The sequence below is a fragment of the Hyla sarda genome, chromosome 8, assembly GCF_029499605.1.
Source record: "Hyla sarda isolate aHylSar1 chromosome 8, aHylSar1.hap1, whole genome shotgun sequence".
NCBI lineage: Eukaryota > Metazoa > Chordata > Amphibia > Anura > Hylidae > Hyla > Hyla sarda.
The window spans coordinates 32,551,599-32,572,025 of NC_079196.1; the positions used below are offsets into that span (position 1 = coordinate 32,551,599).

Below are 20,427 nucleotides of genomic sequence, written 5' to 3' on the forward strand. Positions count from 1 at the left end.
CGGGGCGCTGCAGAAAGGAGAACGCTGCGAGCGCTCCGGGGAGGAGCAGGGACCCGGAGCGCTCGGCGTAACAGTAACCCTCACTCAAGGGTTAAAAAATACAAAAATGGATTAAAGAAAACACTTCTTAGTCCTCAGTGTCTTATCATCTGTGATGAGTGTGCAACAGACATTCGACACTAAGTCATATAAAAACTGCCAGCTAGTAATATATAATCAACTATTTAATATGTTAATAAAATAAGATGAAATGAGATAAATAGATATATATGCAATATCTGGAAATCTGCCGCCACAGGGCCCTTGTGGTTAATAGGCTGACTCCAGAATCCAGAATTCCAATATCAGTATAATATAAATAATGAAAAATACAGATAATAAAATGCAGATACAAAAAATTCAGTCCACCTGCTATGAAAAATGATCTCACAAACTAGATGACCTATAGAACAAAATTATCAAAATAAATGATGTATTGTCCCAAATATATTATTGCAAAATTATGTGTGTAACAATTCAGTTCAGTACAATTTATCCTGTGAACAAATGTATCTGATCCAATAGATGTAACTATTCCTGTAAAATAATATTCATATGGCCACAAAGAATGAATCCAAATCCGGATCTGTAAAATAAAATTGTATCCAATCTATAGAGACATGTCCAGATTCAGCGATCCTGTCAGAAGGAAAATTTGGCACTTAGTGCCACTCACCACTCCTGGATTTTGGTGGAGGTGTAGCGTCGGTGAGATAATTCGCTGTTTCCGAGGCGGCGACGCCGTACAACGGAGTCTAGCCGCTATGGGGAGGCCGTTCCTCCAGTCTGTTCGTCCTGCTCTCGGTCAGCGCTGTCACCGCTTGCACCCGGTGGCGGGTGACGTCGGTGCATGCAGTCAGCTGGTTGCAGTTCAGCTGACCTATGATGGTATCAGGCACCTAGGATGTACCGGAGGGTGTCCGCCCGGGACTTCTGGACGGGAAGATTCAGATTAGCATAGGCATCGCTGGTCTCTTTAGTTTCAATCCAGATATTTAGAGGGTCTGCTGGTTCCTATAGTCCTTCTGCCGCCTTGTTCATGGTATGGCAGACTTAATGGAATCAGTGGTGATGGTAATAATCCATGCAGTGGCCTCTTCCCAAATTAAGGGATCTCTGATGGACAGTTTGGAAGACGCAGGTGGACGGCACCTTGGTATGATCTCGGTGCAAGAATAAAACAAAATGAAACCAAACGCATTTCGGGGTACACATAGGCAATGTCCTGACCCCTTCTTCAGTGGAGAACAAAATGATAATAACCTCAGGTGCCTATGTGTACCCCGAGACGCGTTTGGTTTTATTTAGTTTTATTCTTGCACCGAGATCATACCAAGGTGCCGTCCACCTGCTTCTTCCAAACTGTCCATCAGAGATTCCTTAATTTAGGAAGAGGCCACTGCATGGATTATTACCATCACCACTGATTCCATTAAGTCTGCCATACCATGAACAAGGCGGCAGAAGGACTATAGGAACCAGCAGACCCTCTAAATATCTGGATTGAAACTAAAGAGACCAGCGATGCCTATGCTAATCTGAATCTTCCCGTCCAGAAGTCCCGGGTGGACACCCTCCGGTACATCCTAGGTGCCTGATACCATCATAGGTCAGCTGAACTGCAACCAGCTGACCGCGTGCACCGACGTCACACGCCACCGGGTGCAATCGGTGACAGCGCTGACCGACAGCAGGACGAACAGACTGGAGGAACGGCCTCCCCATAGCGGCTAGACTCCGTTGTACGGGCGTCGCCGCCTCGGAAACAGCGAATTATCTCACCGACGCTACACCTCCACCAAAATCCAGGAGTGGTGAGTGGCACTAAATGCCAAATTTTCCTTCTGACAGGATCGCTGAATCTGGACATGTCTCTATAGATTGGATACAATTTTATTTTACAGATCCGGATTTGTATTCATTCTTTGTGGCCATATGAATATTATTTTACAGGAATAGTTACATCTATTGGATCAGATACATTTGTTCACAGGATAAATTGTACTGAACTGAATTGTTACACACATCATTTTGCAATAATATATTTGGGACAATACATCATTTATTCTGATAATTTTGATCTATAGGTCATCTAGTTTGTGAGATCATTTTTCATAGCAGGTGGACTGAATTTTTAGTATCTGCATTTTATTATCTGTATTTTTCATTATTTATATTATACTGATATTGGTATTCTGGACACTGAGGACTAAGAAGTGTTTTCTTTAATCCAGAATTAAATAATTGCCTGTGTGTCTCAGCTGGGACAAGGAGGGCTCTGTACAATGAGGACAAGCAGGGCTCTGTAATGAAAAATGGAGGTGTCCAGCGCTATAGGATGCAAAATTCTTCGGCTTTATTGAGTCATAAAAACATACAGCATAGGGACAAGAATGCCAATGTGTTTCGGATCTGTACGATCCTTGGTCATGGCCACAAGCAGGGCTCTGTACACTGAGGACAAGGAGGGCTCTGTACACTGAGGACAAGGAGGGCCCTGTACAATGAGGACAAGCAGGGCTCTGTACACTGAGGACAAGCAGGACTCTGTACACTGAGGACAAGCAGGGCTCTGTACACTGAGGACAAGCAGGACTCTGTACACTGAGGACAAGCAGGGCTCTGTACACTGAGGACAAGCAGGGCTCTGTACACTGAGGACAAGCAGGGCTCTGTACACTGAGGACAAGCAGGGCTCTGTACACTGAGGACAAGCAGGGCTCCGTACACTGAGGACAAGCAGGGCTCTGTGCACTGAGGACAAGCAGGGCTCTGTGCACTGATGACAAGCAGGGCTCTGTTCACTGAGGACAAGCAGGGCTCTGTACAATGAGAACAAGCAGGGCTCTGTACACTGAGGACAATCAGGGCTCTGTACACTGAGGACAAGCAGGGATCTGTGCACTGAGGACATGCAGGGCTCTTTACACTGAGGACAAGCAGGGCTCTGTACACTGAGGACAAGCAGGGCTCTGTACACTGAGGACAAGCAGGGCTCTGTACACTGAGGACAAGCAGGGCTCTGTGTACAGAGAATCTATGACACGACCCTGGCTTACACAGCAGGATGATTGACAAGCCAGGAGCCTGCCCAAGGCCCTGCTTGTCCTGTCCTCACTTCCTGTATTTGGACTGCTTGTGATGTCCCAGTACGGCATATGTTCCTGCAGTCCTGTCAGGTTGAGTCCCTGTACGTCCTCAGGGCTCTCCAGCAGTGTTTCCCCATAATGTTAATAGGTTGTATATTAAGTGTAAAGGACCTTTGATGTTGGTCACATGATTGTTAGTCACATGATAATGTTTGTCACATGTTTAAGTCATACTGTATGTTTGTTACCCAGAGAGCACTAGGTGACCCGCAGTTGGCCTATGGGCTCCTTCCTCAGCCCCCTTTATAAGAGCAGGAGGTACTACAATCTTGCTCTTACACCGCACTTTCTGCTGAGGTCAAGCCACTGTCCAGCACATCTGGAGGCCTCAACCTAAATTGCAGCCACAAGTCTGTAAATCAAGTCGTCTTTATCATCTGTCATCATCTTCAGTCAAGTCAATTGTAGTCAGCGTAACCTGCAAGCTGCGAGGTCCCCTGTGTTACTGGTCACCTCTCTGGGATCCTGGCCGAACTGTATAACTGTAACACCTGTCTAACCTCAGTAAAAGCTACCGTTTACCATAACCTGGCCTTGGACTATTATTTGCCCCTGCCTAATCTAGGAATAGCAATATTACCTTTGGTTGGTTACATAGGGAAACAATGCCCTGGCATCATGAACACGAAGGAGTTACCGTAATACCATCTACCCCTGGGCAACACATGCTCATAGAGACACACTGGCAATAGCTGCAGGGACAGCATTTTTTCACCCAAAAATGTACACATTGTTTAACCAATTTATCAGAGGCGTCTCCAGCATTCATATTTAGGGGGGGCACATGGGGGGCCAGTGACAAAAGTGTGTGTGGGGGGGGGGCAATTTTAAAACGTGTGTGTGTGTGTTTGTATTTGTGTGTGTGTGTATATATATATATATATATATATATATATATATTGATATAGATATATTTATATATATCATAAATAAATACACACACACTGTGCAGAACATGTTTAATAAAAAAAAAATGTAAAAAAAATTAATTTAAAATCTTCATACATTCGGGTTGCACATTGATTTTTTTTTTCCGTTTTTGCCATTGATTTTTGGGTAAAATGACTGATGTCACTACAAAGTAGAATTGGTGGCGCAAAAAATAAGCCATCATATGGATTTTTAGGTGCAAAATTGAAAGGGTTATGATTTTTAAAAGGTGAGGAAAAAACAAAAGTGCAAAAACGGAAAAACGCTATTTCCTTAAAGGGTTAAAACCTTTGGACACTACCATCAACTTTGATAGCGGCATCTAAAGTGTTAATGTCGGACATCAGCCTGATTGGTGATGTCTGGCATTAGCCGAGGGTTCTAGCTAATGATTTATACAACACAGTGGGAGCAGGCACCGTGCGTACACTTACGCCTTGTGTCCTTAGGGCTCATTTACACGGGTGGATCCCCAGCATATTTTACCCTGCGGATCCCCCGACAATGGACCCTACAGTGCTGCCTCCATCTGTGCCCGCTCAAAACAGCACTCCTCCGCTAAGAGCAGACACGCTTTGATGTGTATACTCGCACACATTGCGGCTGCTCACGGCCTAGCTCAGAGAGCAGGAGCGGCCATGATGTGTGCGAGTATACTACACATCAAAGTGTGTCTGCTCGTAGCGGAGGATTGCTGTTTTGAGCAGGCACAGATGGAGGCAGCACTGTAGGGTCCATTGTCGGGGGATCTGCAGCGTAAAATACACTGTGGATCCACCCCTGAATGAGCCCTTAGGGTACGATCACACATACAGGATCTGCTGTATATTTTCTGCACTTGATTTTGCTACCTATTGAAGCTAATGGGTTGCAAAATCAGCTGCACAAAATATGCAGCAAAAATATGCAGCAGATCCTGTACATGTGAATGTACCCTTAAGGAGTTAATGATAAACTAGCAGTGTGTTCACATGTTGTCCTTCCAGTGGGGGTCACTTTCCCTCTTTCAGTGTCCACAGGTCTCCAACAGGTCACATTACCAGAACAATTTATGGAAAAATCATGGCAAAAATTGCGCGGTTTTACATCGATTTACGAAAAATTGCGGTAAAACCGCGTAATTTTGCCACAATTTTTCCCCAAAAAATTTCTGATAATGTGACCTGTTGGTGACCTGTGGACACTGAAGGAGGGAAAGTGACCCCACTGGACTGCTACTATACACATCACCCAGCCCCAGGATATACTGCTGATCAGGGGGGAGAGAGGGAGGACACGGGACATCACTCACCTCACATGAAGCTGCTCTGTGTTCCGGAGGCCTGTCAGCTCTCGGCCCCGCCCTCTCCAGTGCTGGGGGCGGAGCCATCCTCAGGTACCTTCATCCCTGCTCTGCTGCCTGTCTCTGCTAATGATACGCAGACCAGGAGCAGCGCAGGGATATCCCCAGCAGTTGCAGCGGGCTCTTTACCCAGCCGGTCAGTCCGCCACTGGCCCCGATACTAGTATCGGGACATCCCTATTTATTTTAAATTGGGGGGGCACAAGGGGGGGCACGGCCTGATCTAGTGGGAGCCATGGCCCCCTCTGCCCCCCCCCCCCCTAGTGACGCCATTGCAATGTATATTACAAATATACAGTGGAGATTAAAATTAGAGAACAGTTTATGAACACTTGTAATCTACCTTGATCATCATTTTAAGGATTTTTTGTAAGGGGTACGCCATGCCATTAGAACAGTGTTTTACAAAATAACCAAAGTATATCAACATAAAACCTTTATTTTTTTCAAAGATTTGATGATCATAAATAGAGAACAGCAATGACTGTAGCACAGAAAAAGACTGTAAGTAATTTTTTTGAAGGTTCCAACAGTCACCAAACAGTAGGAAGTGTACAGGCCTTTGCTTTGAATGACTTCAGCACATTTGCGCCCCCCACAGGAAATCACTAGTCTCTCACACTGCTATGGTGGGATTTTCCTCCACTCTTCTTCTAGTCTCTTCCACAGTTCTGTGACTGTTCTGGGTTTCTGGGCCATAACTTTGCCACCAAGGATTTTACAGAGGTTTTCTATTGGGTTTAGATCAGGACTCCGGACGTCCATTTCATTGTTTCAATGTTTTCAGTTTCAAGGAACTGCTTTATCGTTTTGCTGTGTGACAGGGGGCATTGTCCTGCATTAAAATTGCTGCTGATTGAGTGATAAACGCACGTAAGGGACCATGTTTTGTTGAAGAAGGTTCTGATACACACTTGCATTCATTCTGCCATGTAGCTGTATGAGAGGTCCAACTCCTTCTGCAGAAAACCTTCCCCAAACCATGACACGTCCTCCTCCACCTTTCACTGACTTCTTTACACACTTTGGGTTCAGTCTTTCCCCAGTTTGTTGACAAACATAATGTTTCCCATCAGACCCAAATAAATTAAACTTGTTTTATCACTAAAATGAACTCTGGAGCACTTCTCCTCTGTCCACACAACATGTTCCTCAGGTGAGTTGAGCCTTTTGATTCTTTCTGCTAATGAGAGGTTTGGTCAATGCAGAGTGGACTTTCAGTCCAAATTCTCTTAAACGCCGAGACACTGTATGATGAGACAGATCCTTACCCTGTTAAGTGCTGAACTGGCGAACAATTCCAGCTGCAGTGTTGAAATGATTACCTATGGAGATTCTCCACATTATCCTGTCCTCTCTTGCATTTGTTTTTGAGAGTGACCAGCCTTCTTGGGGGACTTGAATGAGTTTGTAATGTTGTAAGATGCAATAGAAATAAGACTTGGAACGACCAACTTCTCTTGTTATGGCTGATAGGGTCACCACTTTGGCCTTCATCTGGACAACCTGCTGCTGGAGGGCTTCAGTCACTTTGGAACGGCACACCATTTTGGCAAAGTCAGTGAAAACTGGAAAGATAGGCTGCCAGTTAAATAGGGTTTGTCAGATCATTAAGGAAATTATGATGAGCTCCACAATGACTTTAATATTCCTCACAAGGAATTCTATAAATACCTTCAGATCCGACACGTATTACGTTCTATCAAATTCCCCTATCCCAAAGCAATTCTGAAATTATCAATTGGCTATTCCACATGAAACAAACAAGAAAAAGCATTTCCTGGTGTTACGCCTTTCTCCTTAATTCCAACCCAATGGCTCCTGACTTCCTCAAAACTAGATGGGAAGTTGACCTGGAGTTTAGGTTTATAGACTATCAATGGAACAAAGCTCACTCTGTCCTACCCAAATTTTCTAGATGTATTAATCACCTAGAAACATCTAAAAGCTATTATACAGATGGTATTTAACTCCGTCACGCTTAGCCCAATTCTTCCCCACCCCAAACACGTGCTGGAGATGTCTGAACTTTGTCTCCTATTTACATATATGGTGGGAATGCCCACGATTGCTTCTATTTTGGAGAAAACTTGGTAACTTTCTGTCCCAGATTTGTGGATTTCCAATAATACTGAACCCCGCCTTATCTCTCCTAAACATAAATATAGACAGATACTCGACCTTCCACAAAACAATTATTCTTCATGCTCTTATTGTAGCCAGATACAACATCACTAGAAAATGGAGATCACCATTAAGCCCCACAATCAAAGAAATAAAACTAGGTATTAATTCAAATTGCTGGCATGAATATGAAGTTTCCTGTGCCCTAAATATCGATCGGGATTTCCTATTCAAGTGGTTGAGTAGCCCTCACAACACGGTACAAATAGGACACTCATGCAAAACTATTTTGATATGCCATTGGGTTTTCACAACAATCCCGATCAACACTCATATCTCCATCCACATTGGACATGAATACTACTCTAGAGCGAGTGCATGTGCATGTTATTATTTAGTTGTTGTTTATTTGTGTTGCCACTTGCCAGATTATCACCAATAACTTTCATTTTTATCAGTGTTCTTTTTCAATTATCTAATTTACATATTTATTATGTGCTTTAGAATAAATGCTATTAATGAAATAAGCTTAAATGGGCACTGTCAGATACAAAAACTTTTGATATGTTGTAAAGCATTTATAACCAAGAGGTTTTTCAATTGCTTTCATTAGAAAATGTTCAGTATTTCATACTGAAAAAGCCAGTCAAACAACTTCCCCCCTGCCTGCTTGGACACATACTAGTCCTGCTGTGTCCATGAGTCATCACCTATGTCATGGACACACTTCCTTGATTGACAGCTGTGAGTGCAGGGCTCAGAGCTGAAGGAAAAATCCTCCCACTGTCATCTTGTGTCCCGCTACTGTCAGTGAGGACAAGCTGGGAGTTGTAGTTTTGCTAATGCTAGGGGAGATGTGAGCAGACAGCATACTGAGGGAGGGGGCGGAGACCTGCACAGTGAGGCCACGCCCCCTCCCTTTGGGAGGAATTCAGACTAGTGAGCTAAATTAAAAGTGTAATAAAACAAAAATAAAGGTGCTAGACACATAAAAATTGAATGTACATGGTCAGGATTAGGAACTGAGTGATATTTAAAAAAAAAAAATTTGGGGTTGGGTACACTTTAAAATACTGCTATTTTACTCATGTTAGGATGTATTCACATAGGACTACACAATGACCTTGACATTTAGAAAAATCGTGTGTTGTTCTCTAATTTTGATCTCCAGTGTACATAAGGATATTACTTTCATCATTATATAAAAAGATTTTGCAGTGCTCATTTAAGCCCCATGTAACCCTGTTTTCTTCAAATACATAGATAGAATATAGATAGATAAAATGTAATAAACTGAACAGAATCCACATTTGGTCTCTGCTTTACAAGGAAATAATATGTTTTATTTCGTTTTATTTGCGGGACACAAAAAGATTGGCAAATGATTTTTTGTCATATACCGTAATTTAAACATATACACTTCTATATTTTTACTTATTTTGTCTTGCTTTGATTTTGGAAATGAAAAAGATTGGGTTGAGATGGCATTGAGTACAAAAGCCTCTCCGTGTTATGCAAAATGCAGATTCTCCTCAGCCGTTCCAATTACATGGGCACTTCCATATCGGTACAAGGTCAAGCGATTACAATAAAATGGGATTTTTTTTGGTCAGACAAGGCTCAGAGTGTTTGTCTTGTAAGATGAGTTGTGCTGCAGGAGACTCCACTGAGTGCTCCGCACCATCAAATTGTTTGCAAGCAGAGAAATTGAGGTCAGAGTCTTTTTTGTTGCTGTAATGTCACCTCACATCCAGGGACAAGTCACTAGTTCTTGCTGTGATCAGGAACAAAAGCAGCCGAGATTTCGCGTACCCGCTATACGCCAGAGAATGCAAACCAATTGACAGCACTTTATTCTATTAACCCTTGACGCTCAGGTTTCCATCTATCATGATGTGCGCTGTATATGGCCGAGGAATAAGCAATAATAAAAAACAAAATAATAATAATAATATTAAATAAACCAATATTCTCAAAAATGAAGCCTTTCAATGGTCTAAGGATCACTAATAAATCACTGCATCTGACTTACTCTACACCAGTGTTTTCCAACCAGGGTGCCTCCAGCTGTTGCAAAATTACAACTTCCAGCATGCCCGGACAGCCTTTGGCTGCCCAGGCATGCTGAGAGTTGTAGTTTTGCAACAGCTGGAGGCACCCTGGTTGGGAAACACTGCTCTACACATACACCAACAAAAAGAGAGAGATTTTTTTTTTTGCTCTGAACTGATTTTTATCAGAAAACAATGTATTGTGTTTCTCTTATAAGCAATATTGTCTCATAGTAAGAAATAATAATAATAATATTAAATAAACCAATATTCTCAAAAATGAAGCCTTTCAATTGTCTAAGGATCACTAATAAATCACTACACCTGACTTACTCTACATCAGTGTTTTCCAACCAGGGTGCTTCCAGCTGTTGCAAAACTACAAATTCCAGCATGCCCGGACAGCCTGTGGCTGTCCGGGCATGCTGGAAGTTGTAGTTTTGCAACAGCTGGAGGCACCCGGCTGGGAAACACTGCTCTACACATACACCAACAAAAAGAGAGATATTTTTTTTATTTATTTTTTAGCTCTGAACTGATTTTTATCAGAAAACAATGTATTGTGTTTCTCTTATAAGCAATACTGTCTCATAGTAAGAAATAAAATAATATTAAATCAACCAATATTCTCAAAAATGAAGCATTTCAATTGTCTAGGGATCACTAATAAATCACTGCATCTGACTTAACTCTACACCAGTGTTTTCCAACCAGGGTGCCTTTGGCTGTCCGGGCATGCTGGGAGTTGTAGTTTTGCAACAGCTGGAGGCACCCTGGTTGGGAAACACTGCTCTACACATACACCAACAAAAAGAGAGAGATTTGTTGTTGTTTTTTTTGCTCTGAACTGATTTCTATCAGAAAACAATACATTGTGTTTCTCTTATAAGCAATATTGTCTCATAGTAAGAAATAATAATAATAATATTAAATAAACCAATATTCTCAAAAATGAAGCCTTTCAATTGTCTAAGCATCACTAATAAATCACTACATCTGACTTACTCTACACCAATGCAGCCTTTCGCTGTCTGGGCATGCTGAGAGTTGTAGTTTTGCAACAGCTGGAGGCACCCTGGTTGGGAAACACTGCTCTACACATACACCAACAAAAAGAGAGAGATTTTTAATTTTTTTTGCTCTGAACTGATTTTCCTCAGAAAACAATGAATTGTGTTTCTCTTATAAGCAATATTGTCTCATAGTAAGAAATAATAATAATATAAAATAAACCAATATTCTCAAAAATGAAGCCTTTCAATTGTCTAAGGATCGCTACTAAATCACTACATCTGACTTACTCTACACCAGTGTTTTCCAACCAGGGTGCCTCCAGCTGTTGCAAAACTACAACTTCTAGCATGCCCGGACAGCCGAAGGCTTGGAGTTGTAGTTTAGCAACAGCTGGAGGCACCCTGGTTGGGAAACACTGCTCTAAACATACACCAACAAAAAGAGAGAGATTTTTTTTTTGCTCTGAACTGATTTTTATCAGAAGACAATGTATCGTGTTTCTCTTATAAGCAATATTGTCTCATAGATATATGTATAATCTTGTCTCATATATATATTTATATGAAGCACTCAAGCTTATTGATAATTTACAATTAAAATGTCTTCCATTCCTGGGGGAAGATTGTTTTCAAATTTTCTTTCAATTTCAGTCTTTAATCCGCAGTACCACTTTTCACCACTGTTAGTGACAGATATTTTCCATTGATATTTATGCAATAGCGCCACCATTTAATAGCGTATTTGCTCTGTTGAAATCTTTTATTGCAATGAATAGGTTGGAGGATTGTATAGTGGCTTATTCAAGATTTATTTTGTTAAATAAATTCTCCAAACAACTTGTATTTTCATTTATGTGATTTATGTAATCGTATCAGATTTTTCAAAGCCAGAGGATTAATAGGATATGTAGGCAGTATTATAAAATTGTTTTGATGCTAGAATTGGAATTAGTATGGCTAAAAACTCAAGCCTTCCACATCAGCTCAAACAGGTAAGCACAAGGCATACATCTGGTAGGACGGGCTTAATGTCATGTATATAGACTGATGGGGTGTTGTGACGTGACTAGAGTTTGTGCCAGTCGCCAGGAGTGTTAACCCCCATACTACCAAGGTTAAGCGGTTGCCGGAGCCCAGCACTGGGTAAGAAATACCACCAGTGCAAGGTTAGGGAAACCACTTTTAGCTTTACTTCAGGGGGCTCTCGAGATGGCTCTCGAAGGCCTAGACTTTCACGCACAGGTTCAAGGATTGGCGCTTACCGGCCAGGATTAGCCTATTTGGACTGGAGTTGCCTGAGACTTTCACTCACATTATCCATCCAGTACTTGACTAGTCTGAACAGGACGTGGACAGACTTGACTGAAGAACGACCTGGACAGTGTGAATCCATATGCGGGTGGTCAGCCACTCTGGAAAAAGTTAGACCTAGGAAAGAGAGACTGGGAACCTGACCCCATTAAAGGTATGGGGCAGGTATACTGCCAAGCTGTTCATATTGCTCTGACTTGACTATACTCCACGCTAACTTACTCACTAAACTGACTGACTCCTCCCCATCTGGGCAGACCTGGGGGAGCAGGACAGGAGGCCCTGATTAGCCAAAATGGTCATGTGCATCCTCCTGCACAGACGATTAACTCTTCATAAGACAATAACAAAATATAAAGACATTATATATCTGACATTACTTTGAAATGTATTACAATATATAGAACCTGTAAACCTAAGCTGTGGGCCGGAGCAGACACAGGAAATTGACATCCACCTGACAGGGCTGATGGTCAAGTGTTTTCCTCACCAGGACACCACAAACACAAGATCCTCTACATTATTCTATAATAATAGCCTGTGCTGTAACAACCTATAATACAGCATCAGAGACATTCCATTCTAACCTCTGCGGTGTTATGCTTCTTCTACTGTACATCATTATAATAATACACCAGACTAATCATATAATGATCAATATGAAGGATTCTACATTACCCTCCCTGCCACTAACCAGCCGAGAATATATTGACAAGACAGACGACCTCCATTGCTCTTGGTCATTATCCTGAATCAGCTTCAGCTTGATCATCAGATGGTCATACAGGAGCCATCGCTCAGCTGCCGGCAGATAATGAGCAGGAACTGTATGACAACATCTGCCTGCCGTAGTCTGACTAACACATCCACCTGCAGTCAGTGCGCTCTAATACAAAGAGCTGTCAGGTGTCTCCATGGCCAGGAGACAGTAACAAGATGTGGCAGCGCTCTCTCCCACAGTGTCACCCGCACTCCACTCTCTGCGCTCTCAGCAAAGTTTTGTTGACTTCATATAATTTATATGAATCCTGCATTCACGTCACAAAAAAAGCCTCCGATGTCTGAGGAAAGCACATTCTTCTATATATACAGTGGTCCCTCAACATACGATGGTAATCCGTTCCAAATGGACCATCGTTTGTTGAAACCATCGTATGTTGAGGGATCAGTGGCATGCTAAGAGTTGTAGTTTTGCAACATCTGGAGGTCCGCAGGTTGAAGACCACTGGTAGAGGAAGTTGTTCTCACCTGTCCCCGCCGCTCTGGACCGTCACCGCTGCCCGGGATGTCGCCTTCCAACGCTGTCGCCGCCTCCCCGAGGTGTCCCCGACGCTCCGGCAAGGCCTCTGCTTCCCCGGCATCCTCGCTCTCCGTCACCAGCGACGTGATGACGACGATGGAGAGCGGTGACAATGCAGGGGATCCTGAAGAGGAAATGTCGGAGCCCAGAGGACAGGTAAGTGATCGTAAGCGGACCACACGGGGCACCGTAAACGACTATCCGGTAGCAGCTGAAACAGTCTGCGCTGCCGGATAGCCGTTTATGTGATGGCCCCGACATACAAATGCATCGTATGTTGATGCTGCCTTCAACATGCGATGGCCATTGAGAGGCCATCGCATGTTGAAATGATCGTATGTCGGGGCCATCGTAGGTCGGGGGGGGTCACTGTATATGACTTATAGCAAGAGATAAAGATGGACGGCGGAGTGGCTACAATGGCTACTAGTTTTGAGGGGGTCCTAGGCCCAGGCTCTGCCTGCTGCAATAAAGTTAGCCAGCATCTGAAGTACCTGCCCATCCAAAGTACCTGCCCGTCAAGCAAAACCCTGCCACGCTACCCCCACCCCACCCATGCTATAATCATTTTTTTTCAGCCTGCTGGAGGAGCGCAGTGCCACCTCCGAGGCAGACAGGGGTGATCACTGAGGTCAGGTGCGTCCAACATCCTGACATTCCATCCAAAGCAAAGACAAAGCAAACTGCAGCGGCATATGGGTGAATAAAGTGTCTAGAAGCATGCTTGAGAAAGGTCATTTGGCCAAAACGTTGCATGTACTTGTTGGTGCAAATAAACTTCTAGCCACTTTATTCACCCATATGCCGCTGCAGTGTCTTCGCTTTGGATGGAATTTGTTTGGTCCGGCGGTGGCGCGCTGGTTGGACACTTGCAGATGCACTGGGACTCTCGAGTGCTGACTCCTTTCTTTGCCAACATCCTGACATCGGGAGGAGCTAATGGGCGGGGTCAAGGGGCGGCAAAATTAGCTTTCGCCTAGGGTGGCAAAAATCCTTGCACCAGGCCTTATGGTGAGCACGAGGGGGAGGATGAAGGGTTTATGCTGGGTTTAGTAGTCCTTAGTATATGTCATGTAGCAGGGTGACCTTTTGTCAAAGAAGCTGTTCCTGTATTCTAAGTGCAGGAATAAGTGCTCTGAACACCAAGATTCTGTGAAACAACTTTAAAGGGGTACTCCACTTCCCCAGCATTCAAAACATTTTGTTCTGAATGCTGAGTGCGCTCTGTGGGGGGGGGGATTGTGTGACACCACGGCCATGCCCCTCAATGCAAGTCTATGGGAGGGCGTGTGGCAGCCACCATGCCCCCTCCCATAGACTTGCATTGAGGGGGCGTGGTGTGACTTCACAAGCGGCGTGGCCGTGATGTCGCGACCCCCCACAGCGCACACCCAATGATCAAAACAAAATGTTCTGAAGGCAGTGGAGTACCCCTTCAATAATTCCAGTGCAATTCCTGTATTATGCAGGGGCTTTGGCACACCTTGAAATGTTAACGCTTCTGGAGGTATTTATGAAAAGTGGAGTATGGGAACGTTTTTTTTACTCCATTAATTCAAGTAGGGGAAACTGTGTACCTGCACCTAATTCATTACATAAATCTGCTGCTGATCACATTTCTTACATCAGTACTCCACTGTGTATGGTGTTTTCTCTGAGACTTTTTCTGCGATTTTTTTTATCCGTGCAACAATTATGCGACTTTTTAATAACGCTGTCCACAGTTAGTTTGTAAGCTCTTTTTTGTGATTGTGGTGGTGATTAGCGCCCGTTTTGGTGGGTTGTGCCAAAGTATGCTACTTTTTAAAAAAGTCGCATTTTCATAATTCCTTGACCACTGCAAAAAAATCAACCAAAAACACGTCTACCACTGCAACAATCCAAAACACAGGTAAATAAAAAGTTGCAGAAAAGTCAGAAAAAACACACTGCGCCAAAATATTGAGACAAATTTACCCAAGAAAACCAGGGTAAAATGCTTCATAAATACCCCCATAGTCTTTTGTAGCCGTTTTAATACATTTAGCTATCTTGAGGTGCTTTTTTTTTTTTTTTTAGCATGTTAACATATAGGGGGAGATTTATCAAAATGTGCACAAAGGAAAAGCCCCTAGCAACCAATCAGATCACTGCTTTCATTTTGCAGAGGCCTTGTGGGTTGTTATGGGCAACTCAGCAACTTTTCCTTTGCACAGGTTTTGATAAATCTCCCCATAGTGTCTTATGATGTCCCAGTACAGGTATATAGTCCTGCACTACCCTTAGGCCCTGTCAGGTTGAGTCCCTCAGTGACCTGGGGGCTCCCCTGCAGGGTTTCCCCCTGTTGTCTCCACCTGTTGTTTTAGGGGTGTATATCACTTTGATGTATAGACACGATCACATGTATAGTTAGTATAAAGGACCTGTGGGAGGTCTCAAGGACCTGTGTGTAAGTTGTCACATGTTATGTTAAGCTGTCACATGATTTGTTGTCACATGTTCTTCCAGAGAGCACCAGCTTAGACCCCACTCCCTGGCACGGCTCAAGTCTCTACCCACACAGGCCCAGAGGATCCACCACCTGCTGTCCACCTGTTGTGATTCCTAACAGTAAGATCCGACCTGTCCTAACACTGAGGCAGCAACCACCAGAGATCTCAGGCAAGTAATCAGCATCTGGAAGGCCCAAAAGCTTCAGTCTCTCCAGTAAGTCTCAAGTCTGCTGTCACTGAAACTAGTCAAGTCCTGCACATAGTCAAGTCAAGTCTAATTATAAGTCAAGTGTATTACAAGTATATTGGTCCAGCAAGCTTTGAGGTCCACTGGGTCCTGGCCACCTCTCTGGGAAATCTGGCCTTAGCTGATAATTACGCCTCAGTTTTAACACAACTGGTTGTGGACTCTTTATTCACTACTAGCCCCTGGGATAGAGGAGAATCTGGGCGTGTGGTGTTCCGGAACCCGAAAACCACACTGGCATCACGAACACATAGGGGTTAATACCATCCGACCCCTGGGGTTAATAACATCAGATCCCACCATGCACACCGCCACACCCGTGGTCCTGCCATTTCACCCTGCAGTTCACCACAGTTTAATACAGATGTACTATGTTCCCAAGTTCTCAGTCCAAAAATACTGAAACTGCTGATGACGATCCGCACAGGTTGGCTTTCTGAGGTGCAATATGTAGACTTTTCTTTACTCACATAACTTTGATCTAGTGACATGATACCTGGAAGGACTTTTCCAGGTAAAGCTTCCTGATATGTCAGTCAAGCAGCACCAACTCCGACGATAGGCCAACAAAGAAATCAGTGTATTGCAGAGAGACACTTGGTTAAACTTCTTCTCTCTCTGGCAAAATGATATCAAATTACACATGGAAGCAGATGATTGTCTTGACATTATAACATCTTATATTGTATGTGACACTGTCCAAGTGGCTGATGATAATTATGTCATGAAATTATATGAACCCCCCCGGGCATCATGACGTCACATACAATTTGTAATAGTATTGAAAGGGATCTTAGACAATTTGTAATAGTATTGAAAGTCATCTTAGACATCTTATCCCCTATCCAAAGGATAGGGGATAAGATGTGTAATCGCAGGGGTCCTGCACTGGGAACTCCCTAAATCTCTCCTGCAGCACCTGTGGGGCGTGATGTCACGAGGGGACGGGGCCATGATGTCACGATACTCCGGCCCCTGTATCCCTGAGTGAGCTCCGTGCAGTTTATGACAAGCGGGTGCTGCAGAAGAGATTGCTGGGGTCCCCAGCGGCGGGAACCCCGGCGATCAGACATCTTATCCCCTATCCTTTGGATAAGGGATAAGATGTCTAGGGGCGGAGTACCCCTTTAAGTACCTGATGATGAGTATTATTTTATAAATTTGGGACATATGCCTAAACAATACCCATTATATATAAGCAGATGATTATGATGTCATAGAATAAGAAGACCTTTGCCTTGACCATATGACATCATATATATTACAAATAGGTAGGCAGCTGATGACAATTATGATGTCATAGAATAAAGTGACCTTTGTCTGGATATGAGGTGATGATGTCACAGAGTTGCTGTCGTGTGGTTTCACTTACAAAGAATAATAAGTTGTTTCCTTTCCATCCTGTTTCAGTTGTACAATAGTTGGCATCTTACTTTTCGCTGCAGATAAAGCGTTGCAGAACAGTTCATTGCATCAGGACAGAATATCACTTGGTCCTCCAGTCCTCCCTAACAATCCATAATATTGAGTAACAATAAAGGTAAGAAATGGATTTTGGCTGTGTAAGACAGAAGGGTCAGTCGGTGCCCATAAAGGAGCCAATTTGTAGCCTTTTGTGGAGCTTCTTACTTTATTGCTTTTTAGCAATTTCCTCATCCTCATATCTGAAGTCACAGATGGCATGGCTGCTGCAGACGGTCATGAGTCTATGTGTATATGCTTGTGTGGCCCTCAGCTAACCTTTATAACACAGAAAAAGTGGCCCCTAAGCTACCCTCTATAACAGAATTAGTGGCCCCCTCAGCTAACCTTTGTTACATAGAATTAGTGGCCCCAAGTTAACCTCTATAACAGTATTAGTGGCCCATCAGCTAACCTGAATTATACAGAATTAGTGGCCCCTGAGCCAACAATAACAGAATTAGTGGCCCTTCAGCTACCCTGAATTACACAGAATTAGTGGCCCCTAAGTTAACCTCTATAACAGAATTAGTGGCCCCTCAGCTAACTTCTGTAACACAGAATTATGGAATCATGGCAATATATGGCACAAATAGGATTTTTTGTGGACCCCACATTGTTTTAAAGGCATCTTCTTCCTTACATTTTGTTAATTTTTTATCTTCAAACAAGTATATGTATATATGTATATTTTTACAGCTATTGTTGTGGACCTGATGAAGGCGTGAGAACACGCCAAAATACGTTGTCCAGTTGCAACTTTTTATATTCCAATAAAAAGAATCCTGTGTACCCATTGGCATCTTGACGTAATTTAAAGGCTACAGTAGCGACGACAGAACCCCCGTTTTTTCTGTGCTTCCTTTCTTTCATCGTCATTTCCGTACCCTTTTTGGGGCAACGGACAAGGGGGAACCGAGCAGCAGGCTGCAACATCCAACCACAAACCTAGACCCCCCTCAGAGTTGTGCCTACTCCGACGCACAGCTCCCAGAGGTCAGTACCACAACATAGGTGTGGTGGTGGGCATTCTCTACTTCTCTTTCTTTATCTACCTCAAGAATCAACCTACTACGCCAGAGAGCGCCTCACATTCCCCCCCCCCTTTTCTCCTCCTTTGTAACACAGAATTAGTGGCCCCTCAGCTACCCTGAATTACACAGAATTAGTGGCCCCTGAACTAACAATAGCAGAATTAGTGGCCCCTGAGTTAACCTCAATAACACAGATTTAGTGGCCCCTGAGAAAACTATAACATAATTAGTGGCCCCTGAGTTAATATCTATAACATGATTTAGTGCCCCCTGAGCTAACCTTGATAACAGAATTAGTGGCCCCTTAGCTAACCTCTATAACAGAATTAGTGGCCCCTTTTAACAGAATTAGTGGCCCCTGAGCTAACCTCTATAACACAGAATTAGTAGCCCCTCAGATAACATCTATTACTCTGCATTAGTGGCCCCTCAACTAACCTCTATAACACAGAATTAGTGGCCCCTCAGCTAACCTCTATAACAGAATGAATGGCCCCTGAGCTATCCTCTATAACACAGAATTAGTGGCCTCCGAGCTACCCTCTATAACACAGAATTAGTGGCCCCTCATCTACCCTCTATAACACAGAATTAGTGGCCCCTCATCTACCCTCTATAACACAGAATTAGTGGCCCCTCATCTACCCTCTATAACACAGAATTAGTGGCCTCGGTGTTACCCTCTATAACACAGAATTAGTGGCCCCCAAGCTATTAGAATTAGTGGCCCCCGAGTATTGTGAGCATTGTGAGTGCATTTCTGTGTTTTTTTTTTTTGTCTGGGAGGAATACAGGTGGAGAGAGGGTGGAGTAGTTAAATAATTAGCAGCTGATAAATTACAGCCAGATATCCTTTGCATTCACTCCAGGCAGTGGAAGAGAGAGGTGGATTGTGGTAAATATAAAAGCAAGTACACTAGCGATTGTGTGGTTGTATACAAGAGTGTGAAGTATACAAGTGAGTGTAAGTATAAAAGTGCGAGGGACTTAAAATTAAGGGACTTTAAATTCAGGAAGTTTAAATTGAAATATTTGATTGATTTTTTTTTTTTACTGTTAATTTTTGCAATCCCCAAATCTAGTATGGCCTCCATGTTGGAAAATGCAGTCCAGTGTACATCTTGCACAATGTATGAAATCCTTGAACAGCAGTTTGAGGGTACATATTGTTGTGCGAGATGTGTGTGAGTTGTTCATATGGAAGCCCAGATCCTGGATCTAGAGGAGCAATGGGCAACACTGAGATGCATTGACAACTTGGAGAGGAGTACTCTCTGGGGTAGAGGTGGGGGAGGATAGTGGGATGGAAGTGCAGGACAGTCAGGCAGCTAGCTGGATTGCAGTGAGAAAACGGGGTAGAGGGAAAAGTGTCAGGGAGGCTAGTCCTGAACTGGGACACCCCAACAAGTTTGCCTGGACTCTGCCTGTGACCGCCAGGGGGTGTCTGCTCCAGTAAGGAGGGAGGGAGGAGTGCATGGCAGGCCAGACAGGTACTGGTAGTGGGGGGCTCAATTAATAGGGGGACAGACAGGGCAATCTGTCACAAAGACCAGGATCGCCGAAAAGTGTGTTGTCTTCCTGGCGCTCGAGTTCGGCACATTGCAGATCGGGTTGACAGGTTGCTGGGTGGGGCTGGAGAGGACCCAGCAGTCATGGTACATATCGGCACCAATGACAAAGTAAGAGGTAGGTGGAGTGTCCTTAAAAATTATTTCAGGGACTTTGACCGCAAGCTTAAAGGGGTAGTCCAGTGGTGAAAAACTTATCCCCTATCCTAAGGATAGGGGATAAGTTTGAGATCGCGGGGGGTCCGACCGCTGGGGCCCCCTGCGATCTCTCTGTACGGGGCCCCGGCTCTCGGCCCAGATAGCGGGTGTCGACCCCCGCACGAAGTGGCGGCCGACACGCCCCCTCAATACATCTCTATGGCAGAGCCGGAGATTGCCGATGGCAGC

The 20,427-nt window shown here is 43.8% G+C and overlaps 1 long non-coding RNA gene across 1 annotated transcript; it reads left to right on the forward strand.

Moving 5' to 3' along the window:
• Positions 1-15,758: 15,758 nt before the first annotated feature.
• LOC130284587 (uncharacterized) lies at positions 15,759-18,228 on the forward strand. The gene is made up of 3 exons (XR_008847098.1): positions 15,759-15,944; positions 17,388-17,517; positions 18,138-18,228. It is a non-coding gene; the product is annotated as an uncharacterized LOC130284587 (long non-coding RNA).
• Positions 18,229-20,427: the final 2,199 nt, after the last annotated feature.